Here is a 17,219-nt window from a genome sequence, read left to right as displayed (position 1 = left end):
AATTTTATTGTGCTAAAGGCCGTCTCTTCTAATCTCTCCAAACTCTCTCTGCGGTCCTTAGTTCTTTCATAGGCTTTTAAAATTCAGAGCAAATCCAGTCCATTAAAATTAACTGCTTCTTTTTAAAATATGACCTGCTGTACCCTGAACACCACATGTATTTCTACTTCCATGTCTCTTCATTCTTCTCCCTAGAATGACTTGTGGCCTCAACCCTGTTATGATTTTTAAGCTCTTATGTAACAACTACATTTTCATAAAGCATTCCCATCATTTCCTCATCCTTTCAATATTTTACTCATTCCTCAGCTATAGATAATTGCATTAGATCTTTGATATAATATCATAATCATCTATGATAATTTCTGAGTATGTATTCCATTTCGAATTGTAGATTATAGGTAAAGGTAGGGATTTTTTTTGTCGCCTTTCTAATCCCATGTGCCTTAGGGTATTCCATCCAAATTAGAATTGTTCACTGCTTTCTTTCTTTTTTTTTTCTTTTTTTTTTGTCATTTGTGTGGCTTGAACTTGGAGCCTGGGTGCTATCCCTGAGCTCTTTTGCTCAAGTTTAGCATTCTACCACTTGAGCCACAGTGCCACTTCTGGTTTTCTGATGGCTAAATAGAAATAGGTTATCTATTGCATAAATAACAATAGTGCAAATTCTAAAGCAAAATATTAATAACAACAATGAGAAAAGTGATCATCAATTCACCTAGCAACTTAAAAATTTTGATATATTGATGTATTCTTTAAAGTCTCTGTCCTGTTTCTATTATTTTGTTTGCTTGTGTTTTAGTTTGCTTTAGCTTTTGGTTTGCATTTTTTTTCAATATTGGGAGTCACACTCAGCTGAGGCTTAGTATACACCAGTCAAATGGCTCTAGTCAGGTATTCTACCACTGAATTATACTACCAGCCTTCCAAGTTTTACACTTACTATACAAACACATACTGAAGGACCTCTGAGTGAAAAGCTGTTTTCAAGACATGGTGAGTAAATAGCCAAGGAATCTCCTTTGTTAAAGGGCACTCATGGCATAGATGCTGAGCATGGTAGCACACACATGTCATCCCAGTTTTTCAGGGGACTGAGGCAAGGGAATCACTTCACACCTGGAATTGGATACCAACTTGAGCAACGCAGTGAGATCCTGCAATCCCTTCCTCTTACAAAAATTAATAAATAAATAATAAAGGAAAGAGGAAAAATAGCACACATGGACATTTTACACTGCTGTAGAAATGCATTGTCTTTGTTAATAACAATTGAGAATTTAATTATTCTTTTGTAGATTCTTAGGACACTTCAGCATACTATTCTTTCTTTATGTTCCCAAGAAGCTATGAAAAATGACAAACATTAATGAATTCATAAAACATGTTTATTCTAGAACTAGGATAGGAATTTTCTGTTCACACACACACACACACACACACACACACACACACACACACACACACACACACACACACACACACACACACACAGAGCCCCCTTGGCTGCTTCTATTTTTGGCTGGTCCTTCCATAACTGCTGCAAGTGCTACTAGTTTAAAACTTTCAATGATTACATTTTATTTAAATGATCAAAGTCATTAAGATTTCATTGCTCTCTGACCTTACATGTTCAAATTCAAATAATTATTCTATTGTTTAACTCACATGCTTAGATCAGTGGATGGAGGAATACAGAAGTTGTTATAGGAAGGCCTTCAGACTATCTTCTAAATAATGTACTTGACTCAGTGTTCCAAAGGCCCTCCACTGTCCACCAAATTAAGTGAGTTAGCATCTGCCTATCTTCACAAATTCATTCTAGACTATGAAATGGATATTAATTCTCAATGGAATATAATTGAATCCAGGATCCAAGTAGATACATCAGCAGATCCATTGCCTGTGCTTCTGTCTTTAAGTTGCTATTTTAATATATGGATCTTGGATAATTTTTAGTGTGATGGAGCATGACTCCCCAACACTGACTCTGAGACAGTGTACTCAATGGCTGTATATATAAACTTGAGGCCAGAGCTTCTGAATTTAAATCCTGGTGTTAGCATTTGCAAGCTATGTAGCTTGGCAAGTTTCTTTACCTCTCTGGATCTGTTTGTTCAGCTATAAAAGGACAGCAATAATGCTAGTAATGTAAATGTGTGGTAAGCATAAAACAACTTCCTGTATCAAAACCACTTAAAACAATGCCTAGTATAAAACCCCTCACCTCTACATTTTTTGCCATTGTTAGTCATTGTATATTTACAGAGCACTAATAAATCATATTTTACAAAGACCTTCATATTTTTGGAAGAAATTATTAGATTAGCCAATAACAAGTCAATCTCTTTACATGTACTAAGAAGTACAGGTTTAAGTCACTATTTAAAAATAAATGGAAACTTTAAAAATCTCATAGAAAATCTGAAACGCTATCATGCAATATTTAAATATACCTATTTGCAACATCTTTGATTTGCCATTTCCCCTTCAGGTCCAAACATATATCCCATATACTTTAAAACTTAAGTCTCCTTGGAGGGGAAGGGGAAAAACAAATCATTTAAATAGGGATACAGGTGGACCCATTGCAACAATGAGATGTACAAGTCGTTATGTTGAAAAAGAACTTTACAACTTTGGTGGGGGGGCAGGGAGGATGGGTGGGGGGTGGGGAGAGGATGGAAAGGGATGGGAAGGGGAAACAAAGGAGGAGGCTACAATGCTTGATAAGAAATGTACTCATTATCTTGCCCATGTAATTGTAACTCCTCGGTACAGTATTTTCACAATAAAAAAAAAACTTAAGTCTCCTTCCTTAAAACATAACAGAGAATATCATGAGAGACATCAAATATGTTTCTGAAATTGTCCTTCAAAATTTTTCTTATTTAAAACTTGTAAAAATAAGTTTTAAAACTTTTTTTCTTTTTGTTCCTAGGACCTGGAAAATAAAGTCCATTTATTTGTGATTCTTTATTGCTAGTGTTAGGGATTGAATTGGTTTGGATCTTTGGCTCAGATGGTATTCTACCATTTGAGCCATGGTTCCAGTATAGTTATTTGTTGGTCATTTTGGAGATGAATTCAAACCATGATCCTCTAGATCTTATCCTCCTAAGTAAATAAGATTACAGGTATGAGACATCAGTGCCCACCTTACTGGTAGTTCTTGCTAATTCCTCTCAACTGAATTTATACAGAGATTTTACTAGAAAATTTCTTCTTTAATTTTCCACTTATGTTGTGTACTAAGAAGTGGAATAAGCTGGGCACTAGTGGCTCATGCCTGTAATCCTAACTACTCAGGAAGCTGAGATCTGAGGATCGTGGTTCAAAGTGAGCCCAGTCAGAAAAGTCCGTGAAACTCTTATCTCCAATAAACTACCAGAAAACTGGAAGTGGCGCTGTGGCTCAAGTGGTAGAGAGCTCACCTTAAACAGAAGAGCTGAGGGACAGCACCCAGGCCCAGAGTTCAAGCCCCATGACCAACAACAACAACAAAAAACAGTGGAATAATATTTGTTTTCAGAGACATTTTCTTTCTTTTTTTTCAGGATAGGGCTGAATCACATGATAAAAGGAACTAAATAATGCCTCCAGCAATCCAGGTACACCAATATGGCAATAGTTGAATTAGTAACTCCACAATTATAAGACAATCTATAATGTTTTTATGGCAATGACTTCACAAGAAATTCAAAACAATCCTTTGTAGACCTATCTTCAGTACTGGTGACTGAACTCAGGGTTCAACACATACTAGACAAGTATTTTACTTTCCATTAAACTATATGAGTAGTCCCGATACTTGGTTCTTATGCCCAGTAAATTTTTACATTCCTTATGATAAAACACATGGAAGACTTCCTTCTCTATTCATGCTATTCCATCTGATATTGGAAAGCTTCAATATGACTTAATTTTTTAAGTTAACGCTTAAGGGAAACACCAGCAATTTCCAGTGACCTGAGAATACCACTGGAAACAACATGAGTGCATGTCTTGAAGGTAAGTGGGTGCTCCTCTAGGCCTTGCAAGTTAAAAGCAACATTTTATAATCTCAGCAAGATGTAATGGGTAGTCAAAGTAATGAAGCTAACCCAGGCAGCATGATTAATCTCTGTGTGAGTCATGACCCCAGCAGCTGCATTCTAAATGAATTGCAATTTATGTAATGCATTCTCAGGAAGAACAGACAACAAGAAGTTGCATTAGTTTTCAGTGCAGATGTTAAGGCTGCCAGTAGAAGCATATGCAGCTCTTCCAAACAGAGCAGAGGCCTAGGTTGAGCAATATTATAGAAGGACAGGAAGATAGCATGCATATATATATATATAGGCTCTACCTCATCAAAAGAGTGTCATTAGCCCTTACCTACCTGTGAGCCAGAAGATTTGACAAAGGCTCCATGAGAGAGATGAGCTACACTGGAGAAGAATGTGTAGGGATTCAAAAGATCATTCATATAAGATATGTCATGTGAATAAAGCTATTTTGGGAGTTCACAGGGTTTGTTTGAGGGCAAAGGATTATCTCTGAGGGGTAGAAGAAAAGAACTGATGCTGAGAATGAGGAATGGTGAATACCAAGTTTGGATGGACAACAGTGGCCTATGACTATAATCCTAGCTACTTAGGAGACTGAGAACATCAGATGGTGGTTCAAGGCCAGCCCAAGGTTTTAATTCCTGAAACCCCATCTAGAAAAATAGCAAGCAAATGGCTGGAGGTGTGACTCAAATGGTAGTCTAGTCCCTGAATTCAGTTCCAGGAAGGAAGAAAGGAAGGAAGGAAGGAAGGAAGGAAGGAAGGAAGGAAGGAAGGAAGGAAGGAAGGAAGGAAGGAAGGAAGGAAACAAGGAAGGAAGGAAGGAAGGGAGGGAGGGAGGGAGGGAGGGAGGGAGAAGAACTTAGCCTATGAATAGATCACTTTAAAAAATCCTCTTTCAGAAAGCCTGACAAGACCTATTGTCACTAACCAATGGAAAGATAATTGGCATCATCACTTAGAGACTGAATATTGGCAGTGAACCCAGTCATAATGCAGATAGTTTTCAAGGTATGGAGAATAACCTGGAGAATGGTTCAGGAAACTATATAAGAAGAGTTAGATAGAAAATAGTAAGACAGGCTTTCTGATAATAATTGGATAATAATACTCCTAATAATAATAATTCTGATAATAATTTTGGATGTTTTGAAGCAAGATTTTGTTAGGACAATCTCTTGGAACTGGCTCTAGACTAGAAAGGGCATTGGACACAAAGGAGGAGGCAACAATGCTTGATAAGAAATGTACTCATCATCTTGCCTATGTAATTGAAACCCCTCTATACGGTATTTTCACAATAAATTTTTTAAAAAGGGCATTGGACAACAAGAGATAGGGAACTTTAGATCTGGCATGGCCAATACCTGGCTCAAGACCCACTTCTCAGGGCTACAGTTACTGTACAGGGAAAACAATGGACTGCCTGCCTTCTGAGTGCCCTTTGAACAATGTGGACACACAATACTTCATCAAGGACTTAAATGATCTGCTGGTCAGACATTCCCTGAAGTCAGGGGCAACCATACTTAGAAACACATTTAATGGTCTGAGTATATTCAACAGCAAAACTAATACACAGCCTTTCCATTGAATTCTCAAAGACAACTAGGGATGAAGTATATGAAGATACTACCCAATTTTTTTCCACATTACAAGTGAGGAGAGGACATATAGTTTGCCTCAAAGTACCCAGGTAATTAGTGCCAGAACTGGTATTCAAAAGGGAGCTATAAGCTGCAAGAAAACTTTATACTTCCTGAAAGTCTTGCCTTTCTAACCACGATGGTGCTGTGCCAGAAAACCCATAGGAAGGCGTTAGATGGAGTATACTCTTTGAGGGAGCTGGTGGTAAGAGGCCCCCATCTCAATGAATGGTTGTAGGCCTTGTGTTATGAAGTTCTCTCAGAACTTGTTCAAGGTCATATATTTGATGGGAATGTGCTTGCAAATGACAGGCTTCAGAACCTTTCTATCTCTAGGACCTCTAGGCTATAGAGATTTTCCCTTTTGGTTTTTCCAGGTATTAATGGCTCATATCAGCTAACACACCTTAATTTTCTATTTCCCCTCCTCCACCCACTCCCTATTATCTACCCCCAGCCAAATCTAGCTTTGGGAAAGAACGTGAACAAGTAGATACAGCTAGCCTGCATGCTGAAATCAAGCCCAGTCTATCTGCTTTTAGCATACATTGACAAGCCAAGAACACTTTTACTTCCTGGATGTTTCACCTTGAAGATCCAGGAAAGAATCAAGAGTGATTCTTTAGGGATCATAATCGTGACCAAAGACCATCCCCCTCCCCAAAATGCTAATTCATTTTCTCTAATGCTTGCATGACAGTGTAAGGTCACTCCTAAAACATGTCAGCTGCTCTTCAAACTGATCGGGGTACGTGTCATTAGAGACTCTGCTTAAAAGCCCCAAGTACTTCTCACTCTGACCAGAGTGTCAGAGGTAAAAAGTCCACCAGGGTTTTTATGTGCTGATCCAGCCCCTCTGCAGCCCCCACACCCTCCAGATGGTGACTTGTCTATGTTTGAGACACTCTCAGAAGATGTTCAAATGCTTATTGCAAAGATGACATACTCTCCTTGCAGCTCATTTTGCTAAATTAAAAACATTAAACATTAGTGTCTCTTGAGGTGCTTTTTCCCCTTTCAAACGTTATTTCTCTGAATTAAAATGTGTTTATATAATTTTAGATAAGAATTAAACAGTCCTTTCGTTCTTTCTTTTTTTTTTTTCACCTGCCAGAGGATGTCTGAGTGCACCGACAGGCTTTCTGTGAGCTGGAGGTCCCCAGGGTTACCAGCGTAATTCTTTTTACTCTGGGGTACTCAAGCACAGAATTGCCTACAATCAATTTGCTTTCAGATCCTGGCATTAAACTCACTGTATATAAAAGTATCACAAGTATTTTCAATATAATTCTAAGTAGCAGTGATTTAAAAGGCTTTTTATTGTAATGAAAAAAATTACAAGGCATAGTAAAAGGCTGTACAGCTTGTTTGACTGAGTCTAATCAAACACATGTAAAGGTCTCCATAACCTCAAAAATGGGTAAAAATGACTTAAAAATTAAGAGGGCCAATTGATAAGAGTCATTTTGAAGCCTGACAAATGGAGCAATATACCAAACAATATTTTGACCTTCTAGCTTTTCACAATATAGAATAAGCCATAATTTAACTTAGTGTTGTAGGGAGAACATGCAGTTATAGATATAAAAATATAGGTATTGATATAACCATAATCTTCTAAGTATACAGCTACAAAAGGGCTTCTAATAGCGTATTCATCATTGGTTGTTGAGAGTAAAGATGATGTTTATTATTGTTGTTTGATTAGAAGGCAAGAAGATATCCATCTATACCATTAATATTGTGTAATCAGGGAATACACAATATACCCAGATATACTGTGCATATTATGTATACTCTGATATACACAACAACCCAAAACCTGAATATGACTAATAAACATTTATTGAATAAATGACAAAATACTGAATTCACACACAGTCTTTTATTCTATACTATTTGAATTGAATCTTTGTCACTTTGTTCTATAATAAAGCAAACAGAAAACAGGCAAGTGTCAATCAGTGGCTTGATCACTCTTTGATATCCTCAGTCCTCTCCACACTACAAAATCATCTCTCCCACCTTAGCCCTCAACCTTCAAAGTCCTCCAAGTGTCTATGCAAATACAAGACCTGTTTCCCACTACCAAATGCATATAATGGAACCTCAAAGACTTCACAAGATCAGTGCTGATTTCGTTATTTTATTCACTAATGGGGTGGAAGAAATAGAGTTGCTAGATAACATATATAAGAAGTTTCACATAAATCTTGAAGAATGCTTTAGTATAAGAATGTCCCAGGTATTGCAATGAGCACACTTATACTATAAGTTACTCATGGTTTCTCTGAAACTCTAATATGACTGGGCACCGTGTCTATTTTCCTTGATAAATTTGGCAATGAAAAGGAAAGAAAATGTGATAACTAACTACCAAATGGTTCTATGCTTGTATATACTGGTAAAATGGGCAAGAAGCAATGGCACAATTACCTTTTATCCAGTGGGGATCAACTTCTCATGGTTCACCAAAATAATGTTTTTAAAGAAGTTTAATCTTGTAGTTGTGATGCATGCAATGTACTTTTAGAGACAATGATACTTATTACATGTAGACAGAGAAAAGAGATAAAAAATGAAGCAAAGACAAAAAAAAAATCAGTGCATTTTTACATTAACAGCTCCGCTTAAGAAGTTATCTTATGCATGTACATAGCTGTAGACATATAATCATAGAAAACACAGATAAAGAATATTTCTCAGGGCTGGAAAGGTGGGTCAGTGGTAGAGTGCTTGCCTTGCAATGCATGAGGCCCTGGGTTCGATTCCTCAGCACCACATAAGCAAAAAAAAAAAAAAAAGCCGGCAGTGGCGCTGTGGCTCAAATGGTAGAGCGCTAGCCTTTTGCTGAAGAGCTGAGGGACAGCGCCCAGGCCCAGAGTTCAGACCCCATGACCAGACCCAAAAGAAAAAAGAAAAAAAAAAAAGAATATTTCTCAGAAAGGCTTGGCTTGGGATAAAATATCAACTCTGTTTCTGAAGTATGAAAGAAATTTAGTGCTTATGAAAGGTGGCAGATTGATTGAATGATTATTAATACTTACAAGGCTTTTGAACGCAGGCTGGGTCTTCATGGCCTAAGGGAGAAGTGACCTGTCTTGAAGCTTCAGGTTACAAGATGTTTAAGAACAAGACGACATATGAAGTTGCCAAGCAGTCAAATGAGATATGTATTCAATGACGTGTGACAAAACAAGATAGCACAAAAATTCATAATCTATAAAACAAAAATTAGATCTTTCTCTATTTTAAGGGTCTCCTTGATGTCCAGATCTCAGGAAAAGCCCTGCAGAGAAGAACGAGTTTCCCTGTGATTAGATTCTGGTCTGGCAGGGCTGTTTAGAGAGGGCTTTCTGTAAAGACACAATCACCGAAGCATGGTTGAGGACAAGAGTATAGGCCCTTTTTTCCCAATAAAGTGCCAAACTGTAAATATGATACTTCTAAAGTCCTTCTAAAGGAGCATAGACTACTTTTAGCCACGTATATTATAAATACAATCAAAGAGGCAGGAAAGGTAATATAGATTGAACCACTATGGATCAGAACTCTACTAGGAGAAATAGGTATGTTATTCATATTCACTCTAGTTCATACAATATCACGGTATATGATTGGCATTGAGTTTCTCATTTTATCAGTGACTAATTGCAGGGCCTAAAAGCAAGTAAATAATATTCCAAGAAGAAGTGGAGCTGTAGTACCAGCCTTAAGTGAATAAGCTGAGAAATTATGTCCAGGCCACAAGTTTAAGGCCCACAAAAAAGAAACATAACAATTATGCAAGATTACAAAATCCAAAGCTTGGTGAACCCAAGGTTTGATTCTGGTCTGGATAACTAGCATAACAACACTTCCAAATGGGGATTATGTCTTCACTACTAGGCAAAATACAGTATCTTGAGCTAGTCAAAGAAAAGTCTGGAAAGATAGTTGTTTTTTTTTTTTTTTAATTTTCATTAATGACATTTTCTTATACAAAATGTGAAAAAGTGATTCACAACCTGAAAGAAAACCAAGAAAAGATGTTTCTTACTCTCATGAAACTCTTTCCAGTAGCTCTTGGGGTATTGATATTTCCAAAATAAAGTATAAGACACAGTAATATGGAAGTTATATAGCCTGTTTTGTCACCCAAAGTAAAAGCAGTAAGTTAATAAAGGAAAAAAATAAATTCTGTTAAATTTAACTTCAAGGATTAGACTTTTCCTAAAATTTACAGCCAAATAAAAAGAAACCATAAAATAGAAATTTTGGGTCACAGCACAAAATTAACTTCAGAACAGATAGTCACAGGCTATAAAAGCTTGCCTTCCAAAGCCCAGTAACCCAGATAAAAATCACAACCTCCTCTCTTACTAGTTATGTGATCTTGGCAAACTCCATAGCTCCACTGTGCCACTCTCCTTCTCAATAAAATAAATATAATCATAGAATCTACCTCACGGGAGTGTTGTCAAGATTAAAATGTGAAACTCCATGTGACCTGTCAGACATACAGCTTGGCACCAAACAAGCTGTCAATACATATCCGCTACTATTTTTTATCATCATGGCTATGTTTGATTAAAAATGAATATGCTGATGAAAAATGAAAAGTTTCACAATCATTTCTCTATTTCTTCCAAAGTTAGGGTTCCTGCACACCAAATATCCTAAATTTTTCATTCTAAATAAATATTAAACCACTCACAGATTAAAAAGCTGCCTCTTAACACACTTTTCTGTGTTAAGACTAAGCATATTTGGACTATTCTGTTACATAAGATGCTGTGTGACAGCAAAGATATCAGCAGACTTGCAGATAAAGGAATCAAGAAAAGGATCTTGGTTGTGGTATTACAATCCTGTAATCTAACACTCAAGAAACCAAGGCAAATCTGCCAGGATTATCCTAGAGTATACTAATTATTACAAATGAGGGAAAACATGGGACTTATGTTTCTTTGGGTCTGGCTTACTTCACATAATATGATTTTTGTCAATTCTTCCCATTTCCTTACAAATGGGGTGGTATCATTCTTTCTTATGGAAGCATAGAGTCCTATTGTATGTATATAGATAGATAGATAGATAGATAGATAGATAGATAGATAGATAGATAGATAGATAGATAGATAGATAGATAGATAGATAGATAGATAGATAGATAGATAGATAGATATATTTTCTTCTACTGAGGGACAAAATGTCTTGGAGTTCCAAGACATGGATATAAGAGGTTTGCCTTTGTTGTTGTTGTTTTTAATGTACTATGTTATTTCTTTTTCCTTTTGTGTTTTCCCCTATGGTTTATCCCCTGTTGTTATTGTATTTGGTTTTTGGAACCCTAGGTGTTGTATATACATTTATCTAAATTAGGGAAGGGAAGTGGAACAACAACATGGTGAGACAAGGACAGAGCGGGAACCAACACAACAGTGAAACTCCCAAGACAATATGTTGGAAATGATCTGTACCACTTGGGTGGGGGGTTGGGGAAGGGAAAGTGGGAGAAAAACAAGGGAGGGGGTACTATGTTCGACAAGAAATGTACTCACTACCTTATTCATGTAACTGTTTCCCCTTTTAATTTTTTTTTCAAGAAAGAAACCAAGGCAGAGAGACTCGGAGGCATGGCTCAAGTGATAGAGAATTTATCTAGAGATAGGCCCTGAGTTCAGTCCCTAGTACTTCATTTTAGAAAAAGCAGGGGAAGGGAGGCAGGAAGGCAGGAAGGCAGGAAGGAAGGAAGGAAGGAAAGACGAGGAGAGGGAACAAGAGGCAGAGGGGAGGGGAGAGGGGAGGGAAGGGAGAAGAAAGAAAAAGAGGAAAAAAATCCTACTGTCACTAAAACCCTCTAATACAGATGAGTGGAGACTATTTGGGGGGTTATCAGTGTTATTCTGAAATGGAGTCTACAATTCTGTGTGTGAAAGTATACATGTGCAAGTGTGTGTGTGTGTGTGTGCATTTTTTCAGGAAAAATGCATGCGATCAATCTATAGAGGTATATGAAACATAATGTCTAAACTTAGATGTTTTAATACCCATTACTATTGAGTGTGCTGTGCTTCAGCCCTAAAAGGCAGGTGCTGATGTGATCTGGCGCAGCCCAGAACCACTGACACTCCTGTGTGGAAAGCAAAGCCCCTAGGGATCCCACTGCGCGAGCCACCAAGACCCAGACCCAGGCATGCTGCATTATTTCCTGCTATGGAAATTTACAGGCTATTTTCCCAACCTTCCCCTGAGCTCAGATATTGAGGTTAAAATGTACCTACTGAGTAGGTAATGCATTTGGTATTAAGGATCCATCACGTGCGTATGTCTTCTGAGCATAATGGCTCCTTTGGAGCTATTATAGGTATGCTGTGAATAGATATTAAGGATAATACACAAAGAGTAGCTGAAGGAAAGCCCATATTAACTACAGTCAGACTTTTAACATTATTCAAAACTAGGCTTTTTTTTTTAATTCCTTGGGTTTAATACCTCTATACTTTGTAAACTGAGCGCTTTTCAAAGTGAGATCCAAATTCCTACAGAGCTGTCTTTCCATGAGCTTTGATCTTTGCAGAGCACCTATCTTGTGTTTCCGTAATTGCTCTGGTTTAACAAGGCCTCCTAGCACGTGAAGGGAGAAAATCCTTTTATTAAGGCTATAAACCTAACTGACCACAGTGATGGAATGTGAAGTTTGGGGGTAGCCTTTAACTCCCCAGGAAAAAGGGGTAAAAAATTGTGAACTGGAGGGGAAAAAAATTCTTTATGTGAAGACAACATGAACTACTTCTTAAACATGTTTCTGGTATCCCAGGTGGTGGGAGATGACCCTGTGGTCTGCTGAAAGGTTTGATCTTTGTTATGTATTGTGAATACCCATTTCAATAGTGGGGTGAAAGCTGAGGAAGTTATGGCTGAAATTTTGTCTAAAGATGACAGCTCTAGGTTTCAAGTTGCACAAAGCAGTCTGAAGGATTAAACTAACAAAGCCTGCTCGAAAGTATTGAGTTTCCAAAAGTGTAATCTTCCTACCGGTGATTCACACTCCTAGGATGGGGAGGACTCCTCATTTATTCTGACTTTGCCGTATTAATCTTACTTTACAAATACATGTGGTGATTTATATCATGTTTAATTAACTGATGGAGGGCTCCAGTGGTAAAAATGGCATCACATTAAGCTGTGTCCGTATGGCAAATTCGCATCACATCCTTAGCCTTGCAAGAACAAAATATCCCGAGAGTCACTAATGACAGGATGTAGGAATTGAAATCAGGTCCCTCCTGTTGTTTGAGAATCCAGGGAGGGTGCCTGCCATATGCCTGTCACTTCCAGGGGGGGTGGAAATGACAGGATAAAAGAAAGGAAGGCTCCAGTTCCTCCAATATGTTCAAGTCTCCAATGAAATGATCATGCTGCAGTATTGTACAGAGGCCAAAATCCACATGAAAGTACGTCTCAAACTTCGAAGAGAGCTTAATGAGAGGGTTTTGTGGTGTTTCTTTGGGATGCACTTTGTGTTTTGTTCCTAAGATGGCTGTTCCAGCCTTTTGAGAAGAGATAGGTGAGAATGCTGTGGTTTTGAGATGAACTGAACCAGCAGAAAAATAAGTAAAAATAAAAGAGTACCTTTGCCTAATAAAATGTATGCATGCTGTGATGCCACAGGAAGCAAATTGGGTTTGACGGCTGAAAACCACACATTGGGATACTGGTTTCAAAGTAACATTTTTGGAAATGGGAGGTTGTCTAATTTTTCCCCTCCAAAAAAAAAAAAATGTCATGATTATTTATGACATTTGAAGAAAAAAAGATGGAAATCAATTACTGATTTCAATTGAAAATTTGAAATAGACTTAAAAGTGTATTAGTAAGATGGAAAGATAGAACCTTATTAGGAGAATTAAAAATCCAATTCTTTCCTTAATAAGATGATTAGCATATTTATGCAGGGTTTTTCAGTTTTTCATTATTTGCATGTTTTAAAGTATTATTAGCATATACCTTTATCTTATATCCTGACATTTTTTTCTACTTGTACTTTATCACAAATGAATCATGCTACGACATTTTTTTATTGACTGCATAATTTTTCATGAAATGAAGATGGTCATCTTTTTCTAACTATAATTTCATTGTAAACAATTAAAATACTTTGAAATACTCGCTACTATTAATCATATTTTATACATATGGCATACTCCATATTTTGAATTATTTCTTTCAGAAAGACTCTCCACACCTGTACATTTCTTTAAATAGTGTATCTGTAAGGAAAGTTTTCTTCTGAGGGAAAGCAGAAAGTAAAACACTCCATGAAAGTATCGCTGTCTAGGAAAACCTTACGTGACATCCACATACAACCAAACAGCAATGAGAAAAGCATTAGATTTTTACTGTTTTCTTCCTAAAAGGTGTATTCTTCTCTAAAATAGGCTCACAGTAATCGTGAAGTACATCCAGATTTTCCTCCTTTGTTTTACTCATCATTGCCATTTCAATCTGAAAGAAAAAGGTGCTTTCAATTAAAGTTTTAAAATTTACAATGGTTGTCTACAGAATATTACAGACATTCTACAAAGATGTCTGCAGAATATTATAAATAGACTATTAAGCCACATACAGTTCACTTTCTTAATGGTCCTAATAATAATAATTGTAGATGATTTCATGGCATTTCAGAATATGATGAATTGGAAACATTAGGCAATATATTTTAACCTGAACCATTTGGCTGTTTGCAAGGAATTCAAAGTTTTCAACGATGTTATGTAGCTACACACGCAGCTTGTAAAAGGAATAATCGTGCTTATTTTTTAACTTCCTGAAATCATTTAAATTACAGCCATTCAGAAATATTTCACTGGAGAATAGTAAGTGTTAAAACACAGTCTGCTGCGGTATTTTTTGATTATTGGGGTCACTTCTTAATGTTCTAGGTTTTCTTAATCTTTTTTAGTTTTCTGATATTATATAAAATTAAAATGATTATTTGCAGCCTAGTTTATCTGATTTATTCAACTTGCTCTATGATTTCTTGAACTCGAATTCAAGGTTGTATTCAGATTCAAATGAAATACTTTCAGGATTTGGGAAACCCAGAAGTGTATTTCTCTGGAGAATTTGTTCCAGATAATATTATTCTGGGGCTGAGATATCATAACATCTTTTGCTTTCCAAATATGTGCTTTCCAGTGAGATGTTTCCTTTGCAGAATTTAAAAGCATTCCCTATGAGGCATGGGAAGGCGATGCAATTAATGTGAATTTGTACTAGAGTGACAGTAAAAAGTCTAGGCTTGTTTGATTGTTGACTAGTTTTGTCTTTAAATAATGGTCTTCTTTTGGCATTTAATGTATATTTGTTCGCAGTAACCATAATTTATGAATATTTTAGCACATGTGTACTCAGTGGGGTGGATTATCATACTGATATAAATAGAATTAATGAGCAGTCAACCTGCCACATGCCATGACATACGACAGGGCAGTTAGATCACAGAAATAATTCTGTGGTTTCATAATAAAGCTTTTTCCTTTCTTCAACTTCTTAACACTACTAACAGTTTTATTTTCTCTTTCTTTTGGAGTATGGGTCTTTCACTGTGAAAGGAAACTCAGGTTTTACTGTAAGTGTCTACCTTTTGGCACTCAGCAACTATATTTCTTGCTTTCTTAAAACAAAGTAAATATATTTAGAGAAACCAACTGCATTCAGCCAAACTTGGGGGGGCTAAGTCAAGGATAGATAAGCATTTTATAGATCTCAACTAGAAAATAAATGCTATATTCTTTTCTTCTGTTCATTTTTCATGTCCAATTGCTGAAGATCCTTACAAGGAAAAATAAACTTCCTAAATGGTTCTATGTTATAAAACAGATCTGATGGGCATATTGCCTGGATAAAATTATTCAGGGGGAAAAAAAACATCTTCTTAGCCAGTTATCTGCTTTCCTCAAACACAAAGCAACAATCTGTTAAGCGTGTCTAATAAGATTATTTTTTAAAGGAATAAACACAGTGCTATAAAGGCACCTCTTCAAACTGTAGATATGGGAGTAGACATTGAGCATGCAAAATCTTCCATTTAACCCTGCTTCTATTTGACAAAGAATTATTTTTGTGAAGAGGCAAATTGAAATTTAAGTTCCACCTTTATTTTCTGTTATTCTTTTTGCAGCTTGATTATGGGCAAAAGTAGGGGGAAATAATAAAGCTGGCATGTGTATTCTCTTCTCCAGATGATCTGGCAGGAGGACAGACTTGGCAAAGAAATCCTACTATGACTTTTTTTTTTAACAAACACAGATGGCAAGGTTGCAGCCTTTAGTCTTGTATCTCTGTTTTCAAAGGGAATATGTTAAGTCTTTTGCCACTACCACCCTTCTACTGCTACCCTCATAGCTGTCTCCCTCCCAGATCCTATGCTCTGTCCTAGAAAAGGGCAATCACCAGGATGATCTAAGGAAGGGACAGAACAGGACACCAGGCTCCTGGTCATTTGTAAGAGGAGGGCACTACCCTGTGCAAGGATAGAGACTGATGAGCTTCCTTCCCGAGTGGTTCCCCTGGGGAAATGCAGCCCTTTCAGCGGCAAAGTCAATGGGCACCACCTAGTGCTCTTTCCATGCAAAGGCTGTGTGGTTGCAGACATGAACAGGCATGTGTGGGGTGGCTGACCTTTGCAAAAGAAAAAAAATGAAAGGAGTCAGTTGACTTCAACCTCTTTACCTCAAAAAGAGGGGGGAGGGGGGAGGAAAGGATAGGAAAGGAAAAGAAAAGAAAAAAGAAAAGATCAAGTGACAATCTTAAGACAAATGAATTCAATCCTTCCAGATTAAGAATGTTCTTGGAGCTACTTTCTTTTTCCTTCAGGAAAAAAAAAAAAAAAAGAATTGTTGATCTATTCATAGGAAACAACCTCTTTACTTATCACGATGTTGACTTTCTTCACATCATTCTGTGTCTCTTCATTTACTTTGTAGTTAATTTGTAAGAATTACTAAGAATTTTCATTTGGACCAAAGTGATGAGGGGACTGAACTACCAGTGTAACCCTACCCTCAAAATCTATTCTAACAAGGAGTCTCTCTGGAGTTTTCCAACACAACAAATAGCTTTTATGAAAAATGATGTGCAGCACAAAATCTTTTGCAGTGCAATAAGATCAAGTTAACCACTCATGCCTCTAGGAAAGAAAAAAAACTGGAAGTTTTATCTGATTGGCAAAATGGACCCAGATATCAGTTCAAGGATTGAGTACACTTTGATGAAATTTCACAGCAATGAAGTCTGATTATCTGAATGATTGCTTAAGCCTTTTAAAATATAACTCGAGAAGAACTAGAGGTTTTTGTTGTTTTGTTTTTTGTTTTTGCTTTTGATAACAGATGGTCTTCTAAAGAATAACACTAGCCATTTCATACTGTTTTCTTTTTCTATAACATTTTGCTCAGAATTACACGGTTGCTTTCTAAAGAAAACATAATGACATATTGCTTCAATGCTAAAAGCTAGATCATTCTGCAATAAAATT

This window comes from Dipodomys merriami, unplaced genomic scaffold (assembly GCF_024711535.1).
Source record: "Dipodomys merriami isolate MVZ:Mamm:240054 unplaced genomic scaffold, mDipMer1.0.p SCAF_63, whole genome shotgun sequence".
NCBI lineage: Eukaryota > Metazoa > Chordata > Mammalia > Rodentia > Heteromyidae > Dipodomys > Dipodomys merriami.
This window is presented reverse-complemented; position numbering follows the sequence as displayed.